Here is a 21815-nt window from a genome sequence, read left to right on the forward strand (position 1 = left end):
GGTAGGTTAGCATGAATTTGCTTTTTCTTTTGTCTTATTACTCATTTTAGTGTTTTCGTTTTCAGTTTTATGATTTTGGTGCCTGATATTTTAAGCTTTCTCAAAACTCTTTTGTAAGCTGGAGGAGAGAAATGTAAGTAAATACCATAAAATAATATCACGTGGGTGGTTTTTCTTATAAACACACCCTCTGCCCAATTCTACACACCTGGTTTGCAGTGCTTTTTATTTGACCCAAAGTCCAATCAAAATGGCAAAGTTGACTTTTATATAAACACTTATTTTATGTTTTAATAGAACGGGCTATGAAAGTCCTACCCTCACAGGCATTTAATTTCAGTGGGGAAGGGGTCTTACAAAGGACTAGAGGTAAAGATTGTTTTGTGGACTAACTGACCAGGTGGGGACATAACTTGCTAATGAGCCAAAGCAGTTAATAATCATAAAAAAAGGACAAATAACCAAACAAAAACAGCAGTTAACATTTATAGTATATTTTAAAAAGCACCCTCATATGCCATGACTTATTTGTCCTGTCAGCCCTGCAAGTAGGAAGTCTTACTTTCAGCTTCATTTTAGATGAGAAAACTAAGGCTCAGTTATGGTAACAGACACGTCCCAGATCTCACAGGAAGTAACGGATCTTAATTCAAAATCCTGGGTTCTGCTTACTAGTCCAGAACTATATGCTATATGCTATATACTATATGCTATATACTATATGCTAACTAACTGGGATGTAAATTAAAAAAATAAATTAAATAAAACTTAAAAAATAATTGTCTTTCAGATATACTCCATCGAGGTTTTTCTTTTTCTTGCCTACAACTAGAGATACTTAAAATCAATCTCCTCTTAGTTGGGGGAGGTTTTTGGCAAAGAAATTTGTGCAGTAGCAGTTAGCCAGGCCTACCTGTGTTAGAGTCACATTTGCCCCAAACTGCTGTACTTTCGTGGGTCTGAGCAATGAGGAGGTTGATATCTACAGCTGTAGAGCCACAGCTGTGGATTCTGCGTAAGGCAGATCATGAGTCTTGATGAATTTTTCATGTCTGAACTGAGAGTCTTTGCTATTGGGTAAAACAGAAAGCGACCCGTGTAAGTTAGACTCCATGCAGGAAGAGTCACCCACACCAGAAGGTGGGATTTCCCGGATACCTAGGACAGCCTCTAGGCAGAGTTCATCAAACATCTGATGAGGAGGGATGGGTAGCTAGACTTGATTAGAACTGGTTTTACCCACATGTGGATTGTATTTTATGTGTGAATGAACTGTTTGGTGGTGGTATGTGGTACATTTCTTCATGTGAGTTTACTTTTTCCAGAACCTTTCCTTTTGTTATCATTATAAAGCACTGAGTTGTAAGAACTCCTCAGGTGTTGATATGGCGAAGTCACTGACGGGGTGGACCTGTCCACCTCCCTGGTTAGCAGAGTGGGCTGACAGATCAACGGAACTCCCAATAGTCTGTGCCTGTTTCCACTTGGATGCGCCACTGCTTGCCATCAAGAGGGCAGTATTTTCTTGAAGATTCCATTTGAAGATTGCTCAGAATGTTTTCTTCTGCAGAGCGCATTTCCTGTTCACAGTCTTGCCTGACACATGGAAATGAACATGTCTATGCATTTCTCTTTAACATATCCTAAATTTTCAGAGTTAGAACTTCTAAGGTCTCATTTGAAGGTCAGCCTCATTTTCCAAATAGGCCAGTAGGAGTTTCAATGGGCAATGTGAAGTTTGAATGATCTTGTCTTTCTGGAAAACTTAACATTTTGTTTTGTTTGCTCCAGGCGCACCCCTCCCCAAACCACATTCTTTTCTTTTTAGCTTATGAGAGAACAAAAGTCCTATCAGGAGTAACGAAACCACCTGAACCATTCTTTTTATATTTCCAGAAATAGTTTATGGGGCCACTGAAAGATGTTGATGCTATCTTTTTAATATTCTGAGAAATAATCCTATTAAACAAAAAACAAGGGAAACTGTTATGCCCACAAAGCGGAATTACCCAAAGCCGACTGGCAGGGGTCGAATTACTTTTCAAAACCGTAGCTGTATGCTGCTTCTATCGCTCCATCTAGGGCTTGGTGAATGAGCAATAATTTGTGGATTCTGCTCATCTCTCTTTGCGAACTTTGTTCTGTGGAATTAGATACAACTTTGACAAATTAGAAAAGGCCTCCCTGCGCCTGCTGTCCCCAGAGTAACACAGTCCACTGATTGTGCGCTGGGCTTCTGAAGTCCGGCCGTGTCAGGCCATCAGCAGCAGCCCCGCCACCAGAGTACACTTTTTAATAAGCAGGTCTGTCAGCACCGGGTTCTTCGGACCTTCCGACCTCTCCTTAATCCTTAGGACGCACTGACTTTCGTCTCTGTTTCACTTATGGCAGAAGGCCCTGTGCCGGGAAAGAAATATCTTCTTTGTTTACACCATATAGGCAACAAAATTAACCTTTGAGATTAACTGTAAGTGAGTGAGGATCATGTTTTATCTTTCCCTGGGACAAGGGGTAGAGATTAACACGTGCATAAAGGGAGTGAGCATGTACACATGTGTGCATGCATGTGCACATCCCTCCTCCATTCACATCATAGCCCCAAAGAACTTTCTGCTCCTGTTCTCTCTCTCTTTCTTTTCTTTCTTTCTTTCTTTCTTTCTTTCTTTCTTTTTTTTTTTTTTTTTTTTTTTTTTTTTCCACATAGGGTTTATTCTGCGCTGGATAGACCTAGTGAATGGTATTCCAGTTTTTTCTAATCTTTCATTCCATTTCAACTCTTAGAGAAAGGAGAAGCATATAAAACATCAACATATTAAATGACGCCCAGTAGGCCTATGGATAAAAACTTATCTTCGGCTAAAGACACGGGATCATCTACTTTCCCAGTGGAATTCTTTGGCCCGGTAGAAGTAAACATTGTCTCAGTGTACAGCAAGAACGATAAATGATTCACAAAGATAGAGGAAAGTGTCTCTTCACTGGTTTACATGTCAATGTATTCATGTTTAATAGTGCCAGATGGGAGAGTTGTGGTTCTCCAAGATACAGGGAATACTAGCCTGGTAAATACTTCTTTCCTTTGGGCTCCCACCCTGCAAACACAAACTAATAGGAAAAATGAGAGATCTTGTTCATATTCATTTCTAATTTATTATGTTTAAACTGCAGTTTGACCAATTACACTTGCGGAACATTTTTTAGGAGTTGACATAAACATCAAAAACAGCAGTTATGAGCAAAATTTGTCCTGGGGAGAGAATGGAAGCCAGCTGCCTCAATATAGATGTTATTCTTGATCTCTGGAAACGTCTAAAGGGTAGGACAAGATGAGGTCAGGCATTAGATGATTTCTGACCTATGGAAAGCCCAGAAATGGACCTCAGATGTCCACTGTGTGCTGCTGACAGCATAGGAACCACCCACTCTGCTGTGTGCTCTCCATTTTTGATGGGGTCTTAACCTTCAAAAACCAGCTCAATAATGACAAGGAATCACCACCACCATGGTGACTAAATCCAGGCACCCTACTTATGGCTCCTGTCTCCATTTCTTGAAGTTGCTGAAATGTCTGGGACTTAATAGGGTAGTGATTCATTCTGGCCACAGCCATTTCTTAAAGCCAACAGTTCTATTAGAAACATATTATGATCCCAGTTTCTTCATATTTAGTTGGATTCTATGGAATTTGATTACTTTTATAATTTTGTTGCCTTTCATCAAACAGGATTATTTTCTACTGCTGGTTTCAGTTCTATGCTCTCTCTCTCTCCTCTCTCTTTCCCTCTCTTTTTTAATAAACAGAACAAAATAAAGTGACATGTCAGCACAGAGATATTTTATTTTTCACTCAACAGTGGCAGTGACCATAACAATTAAATAGAAGAGAAAAGGGACTTTGTTGTAGGTGCACAGTTGAGGTTATGCAAAATGGAGCAATAACCAGGTCAGTTGCCAGGGAGCCCATGATAGAACCGCCGGTGTTTCAGGGGAATGAAAAGAGCATGTGTGTTGGGATCCCCAGTTTCCCCATTATCATCATCTTGAGCCAGGTACTTAACGTGTGCTGCGTTAGTTTTGGCTGAGGAAAGTGCTTGCAGGAAGCAGTTTTTTAAGTTTCCTTGATATCTCTGGGAGGTAATAAAGATCTCTATTTACAAATAATGCACTTTCTGCGAAGTGCCTTTGTGTGGGCATTGCACACCCTAGCAAAACGAGAGAGGTTCTTTGTTTTGCCTTGGTGGGAAGCGCAACAGTTGAGTCTGCAGGATGCCTGGTTTGCAGCCAAACCTTTTCCTTGCTGGGTGTGTGACACTGTTCAAGTCATTTAACCTCTCTGTTCCTCTGTATTCTTATTTCTGGAATGGATTTAATAACGATGTAGGGATCCCCGAGGGACCAGCAGATGAAAGGACAGCACTTTATTCCTGGCTGTCTTGTATCCTTTGAGATGCTGCCAAGTGTCACCTTCTCAGCAAAGCCTTCCTGGACCACTGCAGGCTGGGGGACCCCCTGTCCAGCTCACTGAGAACACTTATACTACATGCAATGCTGAGTTTATGTAGCTTTTCCACCACTCGCCTGCTGTAAGCTCCTTGTAGGTAGGAACGGTGATTCTCATCTTGTAGCAAATGAAACAGAGCCCAGCCCAGTGGCTGGTCCACAGCAGGTGCTGTAAAGACAGTCGAATAATGGACAAATTGAACTCTATCATTAAAAAAGTGCTCAAAGGGATATTAGATTTGCTAACGTCTGTATATCAGCTCCACGTGGCAATGTATGTTGAGGCAAATTTGTAAAACTTTAACTCAGGTTTTACACATTCTTACAATAGAATTCCTTAAATGTTCACAAAATCTAAGGAAACTAAAAGTAAAAGATCTTTATTGGAAAAAAGTTTGGAGTGCCATTTCTCTCTCCAACTTGCTCATCTGAAATAAGTGCAAGAGTGTAAGAGTAATGACTGACTACTGGGGGGAAGGTAAGACTCTGGTAAAACCTTGGATTATATAATCACACGAGTTGTGCCCAGTATTCCCTGTCTGACCTGCAGAATAGTGCATGTTTTTATCTGTATAAGGTGAAATGAAAAAATACGTGAGGAAGCTCTTGTTGGTGTGTCAACCTGGCAGGCAAAAAAAAAAAAAAAACAAAAAAAACAAACAAAAAAACCCAATAGAAGATATATTTTGGATTTTCCAGAAGTGAGGACAAATCTGTAAAGCTAAACTGACTCTCTCAACACACATGACCACTGTGATAACACTCATCGGAGGAAAAGATGGCATGTTTTTTCTCTCTCATCTGTTCCTGTCTTCCTTCCCCTCACATCCGGTATTTTATAATAAAATTTCCAACAGATATGGGCTGTTCAACAGTCACTAGCAATACATTGATTAATTATGTGTGCCAGACTTTCAGTATATAATTAAGCTAAACAAAACTGCATTAAAGTAATATGAATAATTTGACTTCAAGCCACAAAAACAAGGAAACTGAGTGAAAGCAGAATCTCTGACCTCATTCACTTCAGCATATTGTAGGAGACAAAAATGTAATCAGAGTTATAAATCACATAGCTGCCACAGTATGACGATGGAGAAAGGAAATTGTTCTGACCTTTGTTGGGAAGAGTTTCAAAGGTAGAAATTAAAGTGCACATTTTGTTCATTTCACAAAATTCTTTAACTGGGAAATATGATGAACAAAAAATACCCTTTCCTTACTTAAGGGGGGTAATGACTATTTTTGTTTTTTTTTTTTTTTTTAATTTTTTTTCAACGTTTTTAATTTATTTTTGGGACAGAGAGAGACAGAGCATGAACGGGGGAGGGGCAGAGAGAGAGGGAGACACAGAATCGGAAACAGGCTCCAGGCTCCGAGCCATCAGCCCAGAGCCCGACGCGGGGCTCGAACTCACAGACCGCGAGATCGTGACCTGGCTGAAGTCGGACGCTCAACCGACTGCGCCACCCAGGCGCCCCCTCTTTTTGTTATTTTTAAGAATGTCATTTGATTGCATTTTCTTCAGTATGCCTTATACATGACACGTTTACAGTGCCTCAAAAGTATTTCATGTCTATATGCTTTCACTGTCTCTGACACCAAAATTCAGAGACTAAAGTATATTATGTATCTACAAAAATGGAATTAATCCTTAATAACCTTCCTCCCCCCCCCCCATTATAAAAGTGATATATATTCACTGTGGACAAATTTGGAAAATGCAAAAAAAAAGTATATAGAAAAGAAAATAAATTGCATTCATAATTCTACTACGTTAAGAATTCTGAGGTAGCCACACTTAACACCTGTTTCCTTCCAGTTTGTAGCATGTGTGAGTATGTGCGGAGTCAAGGATCATCATGCCGTGTATACACTTTGGGACCTGCTTCTTTCACTTCACAATATTTCACAAGCATTTTTCCATTTCATAAAATATTCTACAGAAATCAGATTTTCAGTTGTTTAATAGAATACTATCATATGGATAAATCATACTTTATTTAACAAAGTTAATGTTTTTAACAACACAATTTTTAATTATTATTTTAAAAGAGCAAAACCCTTGAATGAGCAACTCTATGCATAACTCCGTATGCATGTTTCTGATTGTTGCTTTCCATGAAATTCCAAAAGGGCTTCCTTCAGTAAAGGATATGAGCATATTTAAGCCTTGTTCCATCATATCCAGGATTCATCCATAAAGGCTGAGCCCCTTGCATCCTCAGCTCTAATGGATGAGCCACGTGACCACCCCTGAAAGAGGACATTCTTAAAAGAGGATGTCCTTTGAAACCTAAGGAGTGGGGGGAGGGAGTGGAATCATAAGGTGCAAGAGTGAAAATCTTTCCTTATATTCCTCTACACACAAACAGCAATAGCAGAAAAGAAAGAGGGAAAAGTATTGTGAAAATGGGAAAGGCCATCTGAATATAAACTGTTTACTTTATTAAAACCTATCTGTGAGGTTTGGCACCCTATTTAGAGTGAGTATCCAATTAATCCGTCACTGACATACCAGAAAGAAGTTCCAAGTTGCAGAGATGCTGACCAACCAACTTAAATGAACCAAAGCACCAGAGGGCTGTGTGTGTCCACTCACCCAGTGAATGGGTATCTTCACTGGTAGTAGATTTTATTCAAAATGCCACCCATTCTCTTTTCTGAGAACTGCTCTCCCACTCAGTCCATGGGGTTTCGCACCTACCGACTGTGTTTGTACCCTTGCCATGGCTGATTAGACTGGCTGGCTCAAGCTAGGTTGGCTGGAGATACTCCTAAAGATAGTAAGTTAGTCTCTTATATAGGTTGATATTCCTTTGGTTGCAAGGACTAGAAGATTGGACTTATACTGTCTTAAATATAAAGGGGTTTTGTTGATTTCTGTTCTCAAACTGTTCTAGGAGAGATTTAGGCTGCAGGAGTGATTTGGTCAAGGACTCAAATGATGTCAGTAGGATCCAAGTCTTGGCTTTCTTCCTCTCAGTTGGCTTCACCCTCAAGCTGGCTCCCCTCATGGTTGTAAAAATGACAAAGCAGTCCCAAGTTCACATTCTCACTCAGGCCCCAGGAAAAAGAGTGAGTTTGTGTCCTAGCTTTCTACATAAATCTGTGGATTCATTTTAACTGGACCTGTTTAGTTGTTGTGCTTTTCCTGAACCAGCTATTGGCCAGGGCAATGAAATCCACTGGTTGATTGAGCTGACTTGATTTTCCCTCTGGAGCCAGAGGTAGGGTCCATCCCTCATGCACTACATTGCTTGGGAATTGGAATACCGTAAGGAAGAGGGAAATACATCCCCCAGAGGAAATTAACAAGTATATACTAGCATTTCCCATGTAGTTACGACTCTAACTTACATAGTTGGAGGTAATAAGGGCTAATTCTCCCAAAAGGGTTGGGCAGCAGTAAAGAGAGAAGAAGAAAGCAGGTGGAACAGAGAAGCAGGGAGGAGGTGAGGAGAGGATGTTGATGGATTATTCTACTTATTCTAATTAGAATTCTAATTATTTCTACTAGTCCTTTCCTGTGGTCTAGTTCTATTCCTCCCACTGTTCCTTGAGAAACCCCCATATCCTTATAATAAATTCCGCTTTTGCTCAAGTTGTTTTGAGTTGTTACCTACAACCACATTTACACCAATAGTGGCTTCTAGAACATTCCCAACCTACTGCCGAGGACTGCCTGCCTTTATTGCTTCCTTTGCCTTAGATGTAGGCCTTCCATTTGGTAGTTCTTTTCCTTCTTTTAAAGGTGTTTTGGATTAAATGTGGCTACCAGGAACAGGGAGCAGTAAGAGTTGACCATGAACCTAAGACAGGCTGGCCGTAGTTTATTGGGCCCATTTGATACGGGTTTAGGGAAGACATTTGACTCCATTTACTTAACAGATGTTTATCAGTTCTCTCAACAGAAATGTTGCAAAAATCTTCAAAGGAGCCTTTCTTTGCCTCCCTCTCCCCACACCTTGGATGCGATGTTCAGTGAAATATGTTGACTTTTTTTTTCTTTACAAAACCCATAAAAATGTCCTGGTTGACATGCAATGTTGTGACAAGCCCTAGTAGATTGTGTCAATCATGTTGCTTTATGTTACATTAAGTGACATATTGTAATGTGATTGATACAACATGGGATGACACATCATAATGCAAAATATCATCTGGAAAATGTAGAAAAACAACAGAAGACTTGAAGCCACTTTTACTTTCTAATTCTTCAAATAAGATAGAGGAAAATCTTTCATTCCTCAGGATAGTTACCTGGGAAAGGTTTAGGTCTTGTGGGGGTTTCAGTGGTGCTCTTTTCCTTTGTAATTAACAGGTGATAGTGGAAAATACTTGCATTCTTTGGGGACTGATAAACTCTGAGTTTGGATGGAATGTCTCTAAACCTTTCTAGAGCCCCTTAGTAACAATATCTGTTCTTCACATTAATAGTGCCTTTATAGATTTTATATAAAAGGATTCCACCTTCCTCTACCCTAGTTAATATTCTCCTCTTTAAAATCTCTGATAAGGGCACGTGGGTGGCTAAGTCGGTTAAGCACCTGACTTAGGTCAGGTCATGATCTCATGCTTCATGAGTTCAAGCCCCACATCAGGTTCTGTGCTAACAGGTCAGAGCTTGGAGCCTGCTTCAGATTCTGTTTCTCCCTCTCTCTCTCTCTCTCTCTGCCCCTCCTCCACTTGCATTCTCTCTCTCTCTCTAAAATAACAAACATAAAAAAAATTGAAAAAAATCTCTGATATTTTTCTCTTGTTCTACAAAGTCTTGAGGAAAAAAATTGCCTTTCAGATTTCATTGTGAGGTCAATGAGGGTTTTTTAGTATATCTTGGAAAATTTTTACTGTAGCTCCAGAGTCTTACACAGTTTCTGGCACATAGTAACACTTAATAAGTGTTTGTTAGGGGCGCCTGGGTGGCTCAGTCAGTTGAGCGTACAACTTTGGCTCAGGTCATGATCTCATGGTTCGTGAGTTCGAACCCTGCATCAGGCTCTGTGCTGACAGCTCAGGGCCTGGAGCCTGCTTCGGATTCTGTGTCTCCCTCTTTCTCTGCTCCTCCCCTGCTCACACTCCATCTTTCTCTCAAAAATAAATAAAGATTAAAAGAATTTTTAAAAAGTAAAAAAAAAATTAAAAAAAATTAGTGTTTGTTGAATGACTTACTGAAGAATGTTCATCTTTAATTATACTTAATTGCATTTATTGAGTGACATTTAATCACATATAGTGAAACTCCATGTATTAGTTTCCTAGGGCTTCTGTAACAGAGTGCCACAAATTTGGTGGCTTACAACAAAAATGTATTCTTTCACAGTTCTGGAAGACAGAAGTCTGAAACAAGGTGTCAGTAGGGCCATACTCCCTCTGAAGGCTTTAGAGGAAGATCCTTCTTTGCTTCTTCTAGCTTTTGGTGGCTTTGGGGTTCCTCAGTTTGTGGCTGCCTACCTCCAATCTCTGCTTTCATCTTCATATGGCCTTCTCTTCTGTGTCTTCTTCTCTTCTTAGAAGCACACTTGTCATTAAATATAGGGCCCACTTGGATAATCTTGAGATGGATGATCGCTTCTTAAGACTTTCAGCTTAAGAAGCTGAAGGTCTTCTGCAAAGACCCCTTTCTCCAAGTAAGATTACATTTATAGGTTCCTGATGGGCATACCTTTTGGAGAGCGGCCATCATTCAACCTGGAATATACCAATTAAAAAAAAAATGAGCTGGGGTATGTTGGGGAGTTAACATTTTTTTGGTTAATGGTTGCATAAAATATGTTTTTAATCTATGTTTAAAATCTTTCTGTTTACTTCCATGGCTCAGTAATTATGGTATTATAAAGATAATTATATATTTCTTTAATAATGGATACCTTTATAATATCAAAGTTCCCAATCTGTGAATTTGCACTAATAATTGAAGATATAGAGGATTGTAAAAGCTGAGATAAATGTGTAGACCTCAGTATAATATAGACTGTAAAGTCCTTTAAAAACAAGCAAACTAACCACACCTCTTCCCTGAATGTGCTGTGAGATGTATGTGATTTGTCTTCTGAATGTGAGCAGAATATAAGGAGAGATTCTGGCTAGTTGAGGATTTTGAGTAAGCAAGCCCATTAGAGTTTCCTTAAATGTGAATTCCTTCCCTGTTATCTCCCCTTCTGCCTGTATCCACTTGCAGACATAGGAGTTCATAGAGGTGAGAAGCGAATGTTTGGGGCAGCCAGGGAAGGTCTTGCGAGAGAGGTAATATAATAAGAGGACAGACCATTGATAGAAGAAGGTGTGGTCTCACAGTTTGCCTCAGGGCCACCAAGTGCTCACTTCTAGAGAGCTCTTATCCTCCAAGTAATGTGGGGTCAGACCCTTAGAACCATGCACCTCTGAGTCATGGAGACAAATAGGCCCTCTGGTCTTCATTCTGATAGCAAGACAGGATCACCATAGACTCATAGTAACTTTTCCTCTCTTTGTTCAATATCTTGTGGCTGTATAGAGTAATTTAATAAATCAAAATCGTCTCTTTCAATTTTCATTGTGGCTACATCGGTGTTCTTTTGAATGGAGTTCAATTATTGGGATGGCATATATTACTTTGAATCATTTTACAGCTCAATCAATACACACATCTTCATAATAAATATCGATGTTCTTTGGATGCCTAGTGTCGCACATATTCAGCATGGCTGTTAGGATCCAGGCAGCTCTGGGTAATTAATATTTTTATTTTATTCTTTCATTGAACTCTGTCACTCATATCTGCATTTTGGCCCTTCCAGAAGGGAAGAGAAATGCTGAAACAAACAGAATCCTCCAGAAATCCATTACACTAAAAACACCGAAGTTTGAGAACTAAAATTTGCTGTGGAACTCCGCTGCTATAGAATAAACACATTCAACTCAACAGGGAACACAAAGAGCCTACCTGCTATTAGTCTTTGTAAATGACCAGCCAAAAAGAAGTAGGACGGTTTTCCTAACAGGTTTAGAAAAGGAAAAATCTTAACTCAACTGAATCCTCCTACGAATACCAAAGGCCTCTAGCTGGGAAAGCAAAGATACCTGGTAAGTGGCTGTTAAAGGTGCAGTGAAATCTGAATATCTGATATGCCAAAGATCATGATCACAACATTTACTAAGATTCTTATACAATCTTATATTTAATTATATTCTTACAGTCAGATATAATCAGTGATTTATTTGAAACTTCAGTACATAGTGAATTACTGATGAGTAGATGGTAACGTGTTTGAATTTCTAAAATATTTTGGTTTCTAGTAAGAATTCAGCCCCAGTCTACAGTATCTACAGTGAAGGCATTGGGTCTCACCTCCATCTTCACGAATGAAGAGTAACTAGACTGCTAATCCCTGGGTTCCCTCCCAGGGGGCTCATGTAATCTCTGGTATTTGTATTTTAATCATGATATACATACTATATTTACCCATTTATTTTTTTGTTTTTGTTTTTATTTTTTTAATATGAAATTTATTGTCAAATTGGTTTCCATACAACACCCAGTGCTCATCCCAACAGGTGCCCTCCTCAATGCCCATCACCCACCCTCCCCACCCTCCCACCCCCCATCAACCCTCAGTTTATTCTCAGTTTTTAAGAGTCTCTTATAGTTTGGCTCTCTCCCTCTGTAACTTTTTTTTTTCTTCTTCCCCTCCCCCATGGTCTTCTGTTAAGTTTCTCAGGATCCACATAAGAGTGAAAACATATGGTATCTGTCTTTCTCTGTATGACTAGGAATTTACCCAAGGGATACAGGAATGCTGATGCATAGGGGCACTTGTACCCCAATGTTTATAGCAGCACTTTCAGCAATAGAAAAATTATGGAAAGAGCCTAAATGTCCATCAACTGGGCGCCTGCGTGGCTCAGTCAGTTGAGCGTCCCACTTCAGCTCAGGTCATGATCTCGCGGTCTGTGGGTTTGAGCCCCACGTCGGGCTCTGTGCTGACAGCTTGGAGCCTGGAGCCTGCTTCGGATTCTGTGTCTCCCTCTCTCTCTGCCCCTCTCCCACTCATGCTCTGCCTCTCTCTTTCTGACAAAAATAAATAAACATTAAAAAAAATTTAAAATAAATGTCCATCAACTGATGAATGGATAAAGAAATTGTGGTTTATATACACAATGGGATACTACTTGGCAATGAGAAAGAATGAAATATGGCCTTTTGTAGCCACGTGGATGGACCTGGAGAGTGTTATATTTACCCATTTAAAAGCAAACATCTAGATGCTCTTATTTTTGTTGTTAACTCTTTGGAACTCAGAGCATTGACAAAATCATCTGAGTGGGGGAGCAAGATCAGTGATAAATAATTTTCAGTTAGGGCCCAAGGCTAAATTATGGGACAAGAAGGATTGTGTTCTTTTGTTTCATAGTATGGAAGGTTAGTCCCAAATGCTGGAAAACAGATGTGCCCTTTCATTTTGAGTGCCTAGTGTATATACTCAGAGAGGTATTTTTTTTAATGTTTATTTATTTATTTTAAGAGGGAGGGAGAGAAAATGAGAAAGAGCATGTGAGCCAGTGTGTGTGTGAGCGGCAGCACAGCGGCACAGAGAGAGGGAGAGAGGGAATCCCAAGCAGGCCCCACACTCAGCGTGGAGCCGGATGCGGAACTTGATCTCGCGTACGTGAAATCATGACCTGAGCCAAAATCAAGAGTTGACGCTTGAGCCACCCAGGGACCCCTCACAGAGGTATTTTTTAAATGTTTGCAAAATGTCTTCTCCAGTCAGTTTGTGTCAGGCACCGTCCCATTGATTTTATTTTGCTTTTGTAATTGGAGCTGCATTTCAGTGTTGATTTATTACCTGCATAAATCCCTTTGCCAGGGGTTATAAAAGGAAAAGGCAAGCGCTACCCACATTTAGCAGTACCAGAACAGTGTTGCCTCTAAACTTAAAATCTTTAACATTCTCTAAGCTTAGAGCCCTATCTCACCTATTTCTGTGCAATTTATTTCAAACCTTTCTGAGACCTGGATTTTTTTTTTTTTTAACATTTCAATGTTGTAATTTTTCCTACTTATTTTAATTTTTCTTGGTCCCAAGACTATAAAGCAGTGCTGCTCAGAGTCAGAAAATGTTGAGTAACAAAACGAGAACCCTGAGTATAAATTTAAGACACCCTGTGCTGCTTTACTTCTGTTTATCTATTTGTACTGGTAATTTGATAACCTAGACCACTGAATGAAGAAAGTGAAGAATGATCAAAATATGAAGCAGTGGGCGCTGCACATTCAGACCTTATCAGTTCCAGGATCAGTTATCTGTTTGAAGAAAATTACATTGTATCTGTCAATAGACTTAATAACTCAGTGCCTGCTATTTGATAATGGATAATCACACAAATTCAGGAAGCTAGACCATATGCCATTCCAGTTTTCTATTCTCTTATTCACCTTAATTTTCTAGATGAGTGAAATTATCTAGTCCTGGCCTGAAGATGGCATATATAGAAATAGAGCCTGCAGGAATCCAGCCGCCTCTGATGTTAGCCCCGTGCAGGTCAGGGCTGCCGGGTTATGTCTGCGACCCTGGTATCTAATTGAAATGGGCAGACTTAGGAAAATTGTAAACCTGGACAATGCAAGTGATGAATGGATGGAAAATAGTAAAGGGCGGATGTGGAACAGCTGAGGGAATTGGCTGGTGGGAAACAGCGAGGCTGCAGAGGCCTAGGATTCAGGATTCAGAATCTTAGAATAGTTCCACATCTCTGTGTGTGAACTGTGAAGGATAGGGACTAAATGGTAAAGATGATATAGGGATGCTGTTTTCTGGAAGTAAGGGTTTTCTCAAGGACCCTTCATTCCTGTTGATGCAGGATGCTTTTCCATATATAGACCCAAATGTGGTCATTGTGTCACTTAGTAATGATTTTGGCTATGAGTATTGCAGGAGGTAATTTCAGTGACTTAAGCAAGTAGGTGTTTCTTCTTCTCAGATATCAAGAAGACAAGATGTAGGCTATTTCTGGTGTAGATGTAACTGCTCAGTGATGTCATCAGGGACTTAAACATTTTCCATCTTTTTGCTATGCCCATAATACCAGAGTGCTTGTCTTCATGCTTGTTTCTGGTGGTTACCGGGTGGCCACTGCATGTTTCCTCCTGTACATGACAGGAAGGGAAAGACTGAGCCATCATCACCTGCCCCTTCACATCAGGAGAAGCAAACATACCCCAGAGGCTCCCAGTAGACTTTTATTTCCATCTTATTAGCCAGAGCCATATCACATCGCCATCTTGAACTCCTAAGGAAGCTGGACAAAGGAGTATTTCACTTGGGGCTGACATCTTGCACCTGAAAACAGAGTTTCGTAAACGAGCAAGAAGAGAAGAATGCATATCAGTCAGGCAATGGGCAAGGGATGCCACGACCATCTACCTAAGATTTATTGTGGAAGGAGAATAAGGGTTAGACAACTGTGCTATTTCATAGAATCACAGAAAAAAGTGGTCCAAGTAATGCCAGTTGTGGGGGTCATGTGGACACCATTGCAGTCTGTTTTTACGTGCTTTTTAAAAATATGAACAAATCGGATATTTTTAGAATTTGTATCAAATCAAGCAAAACCACAAGGACACACTATGGAGAGCTGACTCAGCAAGAACAGGAAACTGAATCCTTAATTTCAGCCTGACTCTTGGCTGGAATTATCCCCTAAATTTCTATAAGGTCATAGTCTAAATTGAGCTGCTTTCTTTTTCTCCTCTCTCTCTCTAGATTTACTAACTTTAAATCTCTCTTTCTGTGGGCTAGGAATAATCATCAAGTCATATTCTTAGAAGAGGAGGACACCTTGCTGATCCAAGAGTCTATCACCTTCTAGTAGATAAAGCAAGATGGCTCACTCATTCAGTGTATTCTGTACATATATCACTTTTTTCTTTCCCAAAGAGGCTCATAGGATTTGATCTGAATATAACATATCCCCAGAAATGCTGAAGAGAGAAGTTGAAGGCGAGCTTATTGCCGTGTTTTGCATATATGGATCCAGGGACTCAAAAGCTTTTCCCCGAGTCACACAGCAATAGCCCCCACTGTAAATACTGCTATAACACCCTTTCAGCTTGGCCACACTGTCTTGCTATGAATGGATGTCTCTTAGAAAGCTGAATCATGACCTCAAACGAAGAAAAGGCCATTTGTCAAGTATTCTCTTTTGAAGTAACACATTCCTTGAGTGGTCAATTGGAGGCTGCAAAAGGCCTCGGCTAGAAGATTTGGGGGAAGGTGAGCTTTTCTTGGTAGATTCATGAGGGCTTGATGTCACCATTTTTGTTCCTGGATTTTTTTAAGCAAGAAGGAACTTGTTTGCAATTAGAATTTGTATTCATTTTTGTACCTAGTCAAAAAATAGCTGTGAATCCATATTTAAAACTGTGATGTGTGAGTGCCCTTTTTTATGGTTTCATTTATTCACTCTTTGAACTATTGATGGAGTATCCACTAAGTCTCTGTCGTGGTTCGAGATGGGGCGAATTATGGGACAGACACATGAGGTCGCTGCACCCCTGTAGCTTCCATTCTAGTAAAGGGGAGACACAAACAGCGAATGCAATTATTAGCGCTTTCAAGGAGTTGAACTTGAAAAGTGGCAAGCAGGAAATGACTTGGTTTTTTCTACCATTGTTTCTTGGAACCTGATTCTTGGAGTATTCATCCTTGTCCTGGGGATGAAAATTTGGGCTTGTTGCATAATTTTTCCAGTCATTTGAGATACAAGAAGAATCTCCAAAATATTTGAAGCACACTTCTCTAAGGTAGAACAAGTTAGGTTTGCTAAAGGAACAGAAAACCCAAAGGGCCATTGTGACTTTGCCTCATGGGCAGAGGGGAGAGCGCATGAGAGGAGCAGAGGTGGGAACCCGAGTGGAGGATAGCCAGGTTAAGGGTCAGGAGTGCAGCTTTTATTCCCAGTAGGAGCAGCAGCACTGGAGGGTTTCGAGCAAGGGAGTGATGTCCTCTGATGTGTAGTTTAAAAGATCACTCTGAGTTTTATGTGGGAATGGACTGTAGGGAAGCAAGAGAGGAAACAGAGAAAGCAGTTGGGGGACGCTCTTGCCCTCGTCCAGGGGAGAGATGAAGGTGATGTGGAGGGTGGTTGAGATGGATCAGGGGTGTGCAAAGCCTTTAGGCTGACCCTTCTCTCTCACAGTCCATAACCTACCACAGTGACAGCCGTGCAGTGGCACATAAGTCCTTGCTGAATTTTACATGAATACCTTTGTGAGTTAAAGCAGTGCTGTTTATATGGTTTAGAGAAAATGTGTCTTTTTGGCTTCCCTGACTTCTTCTCTAATATCTCAAATCCCCATTCTAAATGCAGGTCTTAGAATATAAGCACGTATTGAAGGCATAAAATCAGGCTAAGGTAAACTTTCCCCGACTCAGAATTTTTCTAATTGTCACACCTTGGCATAATTCAGTCTTCAGTCCCTACACACAGGGAAAAGTGTCATTAAATATTGTGAGAATTTGGTTTTCTGACTTAAAAAAAAAGGTGTTCTTACTGCCCCTCCTCTCTCTTCCTCTCTCTGCCCCCCTCGTTTTTTCTTTCTTAAGAAAATAAGAGAATGGGAAAGCCGAAGGCTTGATTTAATTTACTTTGGGAGAAAATCTAAGGTGTGGTATCATTACCTGTATGTTTTCCACACGTTTGTCAGGCTTATGTTTACACACGTTTGCCAATAATTATTTTGAGGAGGGGCAAAAGGAAATTCAGTGATAACTTTAGAAAAATAAAATCTCTGATAAAACCATAAACTACTCCAAGAGCCGCCATAAAACTTCAGCACAGTGTATGGTTTCAAAGCAGGATTTGTGAAGCAAAAACCATGATTAAAGTAGGAACAATATGAGCTTTGTGCAGTCCTATTGGCCCCTGGTGTGTAACTTAAAACTCTTGCCTCCTGTCCTGTGCCAAGAGGAGGTTCTGCGAGGTGAGAATGCCCAGGGAGGAGGGCTCTGCACAACCAGGGCGGGGAAGTTCCTCTTGTTCACCAGGGACCTCTATACCCCTTGTGATAAAAACTGAGGTCAGGGTTCAAGGTAATACATTTGCTCCCCGCTCCCGCCCCAAACCTGATAGGGCTTCTCAGCAGAAGGCTACTGAGTAGACTTTGGTCCTTTACACTGACTGTTGTAAATTTAAGTTTGGCTAGATTTTCCCCTTGACTTCCCCTTTTCTCATCAAATAGTACTCCCTCCCACCCCCAGTGTTCTTACTCTCCTCTCTAGTCCAAGCTTTGGGAGCGTTCCTTGCCTCTTCCTCATCTCTCTCTCCTCACCCTCTTCTCTTTTTTTTAAACATTTATTTATTATTGAGAGACAGGGAGAGACAGAGAATGAGCATGGGAGGGGCAGAGAGAGGGGGAGACACAGTATCGGAAGCAGGTTCCAGGCTCTGAGCTGTCAGCACAGAGCCCGACATGGGGCTCGAACTCCTGAGCAGTGAGATCATGACCTGAGGCGAAGTCGGACGCTCATCCAACTGAGCCACCCAGTCGCCCCTCTTCTCTTTCTTTGTACCATGTTCTCCTCCCTTTTCCTTTTGTTCTTCTTGGCTGTCCTACATCCTATGGGCCCTTCCCCGTCTTCTCTGTCTCTTCTCCATCCCCCTGTGGCTGTGAGCAGGTGTTACTAGTTGATGATAATCACAGACATTTGTTTCCTGTATCCTTCAGACTCCATTTTGGGGAGCAAATGGATATGGGAGTTACTCTAAGCATGCAGATGGATTCAAGTCAGGAAAACCTTTTGGTGCTTCCTTGAGCATCCTAGGGACAAACTGGATGTGTCCTGCTGAAATGTAAAGAGCCATGGGTCCAGCTCTGAGTGCCTGTGGTGAGCCTGCCACAGCATCTATGGCCTCAGGGTGCCCATTTACAAATTAAGGGGTCAGACCAAATCCCCTCGAACCGCTGCTCCTTGAGCTCCTAAACTAATCCCAGCATCTGTCTCTGGCCTCACTGCATTGGGCTCAGTTTCCTCTGTGACAATAGCTGCCTGTCTTGATATCCAACTCATGGGGCCTGTGTCTGCCCCAGGAGGTGATGAGTTGGCCAGCTCTCCCCTCTGCTGTGAGCCGACTTCCTTCAGGCCAGACAAATACTCCAGGAAACTCACTCAAAAGGGGAGGAAAAAAAATAAACCTGTGTGACTTAAGAGATCTTTTTCTTTTCTACTGGGGCTTTTGCTTCTCCTAAAATGATCAGATTGCTCTGGTGTGGTCTGAGGCCCTGGGTCTCTTATCCTGGTTGGCCTTCTCTGCTTCTTGCAGGCAGCAGGCTGGGCTGGCTGTAGGCCCCTTCTTTACTGCCCTCCCCCAGTGCCGTGGCCTGTGATTTCTCTGAAGATGTTTCTGTTCTTTCCAAGGCAAATGAAACTTCATGGACCATTTCTTCCTTTTTTCCTAGAAGCGAAGACCTGCACAAGAGAGGGGGGTGGGGAACAGAGAAAGTCACTTCTCAGCACCGAAGAGGAAAGTGCTGACCCAGCGCGGGGCACTGGGACTCAGAGCCCAACTCCAGAGCAGATGGCCGCTGCACATTCACATTAATCACGCAGCTTCCTGCATGTCAGGTACAACATGATTTCTAGTGATAAGTGCTCAGTATTCAGTATGAGAAATCTAACAGTCTTACTTCCTCTCTCCCCTCTCTCTCTCCTGTCTCCCTCCCTCTCTCTCTCTCTTTTAAAATAGGAGCAGATATTTTTCATTTCTAGCCCAGATGCTACTATTTCTCTGTTATTTGCACTTACTGAGTTGAAATGCAACAGATGTTTGAAAAGGGCTTAAAACTAAATTTCTCATAAGGGACCAAGACAAATAAATCGCACACCTAACTTTAGAGCCTTGTTTTGCTCAGACTCTTGGCAGATTTTTTTTTCTGGGGTGGAGAGGGGGAAGAAAAATTCTGTTAATAAAATGACAATGAAAAGACTATAATAATAATCATGATTATTTATTGACTGAGCTCTAGGACTTGTAGTCACTTCAAGTAGTTTTCCATCTGTTATTTTATTTGACACTCACAGGCTACCCCATGGGGGCAGATATTATTGCCCCCAATTTACTTATGAAGAAATTGAAGCACAAACAGGATAAGGGAATTGACTGAAATTGAAGCTAACCCAGATTTGAAGATAAGAGCTTGGTTAGATCACAGACTCCTAGAATCTTTGAACGCATACACAAAACTTGAGATGAATGCCTTTAGTAAATGAAAATTTCCAGCCTTTATCAACAAGAGGCCCCAGTATGAGTAGCACCACATTATACTGGACTTTACCCCCCTCCCCTGTATTATTTCTAAGAGTTCCCAGGGGGAGCCTTAGATGGATTCACCAATGGCCTTCTTCTCTGCTCCCCTTTAGATGTCTGAAGCCATGTGCTTCACTTCTGTCGCACAGCTGAGGCCTTTGGGGTGAGCACCGTTCCTTGCTGAGACTTTCTAGAAGCCTAGGTCATTATCACCATCCAGTACCCTTTAGACTGCAATGTGCTGGAGCCAGGATATGATCCCTGCAGAATGGAATGGTCCTTTTCCCCATCGGCCCTTCTGTCTTCCAGGTCTCCCCAGGTCCCTTATACTAATTAATAGCTTTTTCTCAGAACCTGAGAATCTCATGTTCTCTGATCATCCCCTCCTTGTGTTGGTCCATCAGTTTATCAATCTGATTCGGGCTCACTGAAGGGACACCACTTTGCTTGCCCTTCAGCTCTTAAATACTAAAAAACTTGAAAAGGAGTGACTAGCTGCCAGAGCAACAGAAAAGCTTAGGCACTCCTAAATGAGTCCTTGCTTGTTCCTGTTAGGTCTTTGCTGGTGATTCTCCAGTACTGGCTCAAGCAGTGGACCTGAGGAGAGATGAAAGCAGAGGGCAGCTCTAACCCAGCCACGGTGAGGGTGACAGGACAAATGGAATGTCATTCCTGCCATCTCGGTTGCCATCTCCTGTGCCTGGAGTCTTTTCTCTCATGTGGCCCAATCTCTCACCTCCTTCAGGTCTTTGCGCCAAAGCCACCTTATCAATGCGGCCTTTCTTAACCACCCTATTTCAAATGGCAACCTCCCCACCCAAGCCTAATGAAGACACTTCTCTGCTTAATTTTTCTCCATAGCATTTTCAGAAATACATGTAGCATAACATTTGTCATCTTAACCACTTCTAAGTGTATAGTTCAGTAGTGTTGAGTATATTCACCTTATTTTGCAGCCAATCTGCCTAACTTTTTCATCTTGCCAAAAAGAAACTATACGCATTAACAACTTCCTTTGCTCCTTCCCGTGGCCTGGCAACCACTATTCTACTTCCTGTCTCTATGAATTTAATGATTCTAAGTATTTCTATATGTGGAATCATATAATATTTGTCTTTTTATGACTGGTTTATTTCACTTAGCATCATGACCTCAAGGTTCATCCATGTTTTACCATGTGACAGAATTCCCTTCCTTGGTAAGGCTGAATAATATTCCATTGTATGTGTGTGCCACATTTTGTCTAACCATTCATCTGTCAGTGGACACAGGGGTTTCTTTTACCTTTTGGCTATTGCGAATAGTGCTGGTATGATCATGTTTCCATAACATTTTTCACTTTCTCATATTCTAAATTAAGTACTTGTTTTTTGTCTGGCATCTTCTATTAAAATGTAAGTTCAAAAACTTCTATCTATTTTGATCCCTGCTATGATCCCGGCTCCTAGAATAGTATCTGGGACAAAGTAGTTACAAATATTTGCTGAGTGGATTAGAAGACAGGAGAAGGGAACAAGGCTTAAAAGAAAAAAAAGGGGGAGGCTTTTGAAGAAGTCAGAGCAACCAACTGGTACTAAATGGTCTCTAAATGTAAGAGTTACATTATCTCTTATCTTCAAGTCACCTACAGACCAAGCTCTCTTTCTGTCTTCAATCCATTTTCTAGCAGTGACATTAAAAGCTGAGTACACATGATGAAACTTGGCTGCTGTCCTCATCATGGGACTGACTCCATTCTTTTCTCACTGGGGCTAATGTGGAAGGGTCTTTAGCCACATTTCTCAGGACAGCAGTCCAGTTTTTCTTGGCTGCCCCTAGCCCCTAGTCTGATGCTGCTGTGTTCCTCAACTCCAAATCTATAGGTGAAGTCAAGCTTGAGGGAAAGAGGAAGGGCAGGAGGAAATCAAGGTTCTTCTCCACATTTGTGTCCTGCCGTTTTCTCATCTCCACAGACTTAAATCTTTAATGGCCCAGATCCAAAACAACAAAAAAAGCTTCAATAATGAGAATATTTAAATAATAATAAT

At 41.1% G+C, this 21815-nt stretch overlaps 1 protein-coding gene across 11 annotated transcripts in view; it reads left to right on the plus strand.

Moving 5' to 3' along the window:
- Positions 1 to 21815, plus strand: part of LOC131484997 (E3 ubiquitin-protein ligase RNF113A-like) — a 505434-nt gene that overhangs the window by 241287 nt on the left and 242332 nt on the right. For 5 of the 11 annotated variants that reach the window (XR_009248563.1, XM_058683876.1, XM_058683875.1 and 2 more), the window contains exons 3-4: positions 11280 to 11565; positions 18941 to 19106. The exons of 2 other annotated variants lie outside the window; for them this stretch is intronic. The gene's annotated coding sequence lies outside the window, so the exon portion shown is untranslated. Of the gene's footprint in view, positions 1 to 11279; positions 11566 to 18940; positions 19107 to 20343; positions 20827 to 21815 lie in introns of those variants that run through there. 4 more of the 11 variants (XM_058683878.1, XM_058683877.1, XM_058683881.1 and 1 more) reach the window with 2 other exon arrangements.

Source organism: Neofelis nebulosa, chromosome 9 (genome assembly GCF_028018385.1).
Source record: "Neofelis nebulosa isolate mNeoNeb1 chromosome 9, mNeoNeb1.pri, whole genome shotgun sequence".
In the NCBI taxonomy this organism is placed as follows: domain Eukaryota; kingdom Metazoa; phylum Chordata; class Mammalia; order Carnivora; family Felidae; genus Neofelis; species Neofelis nebulosa.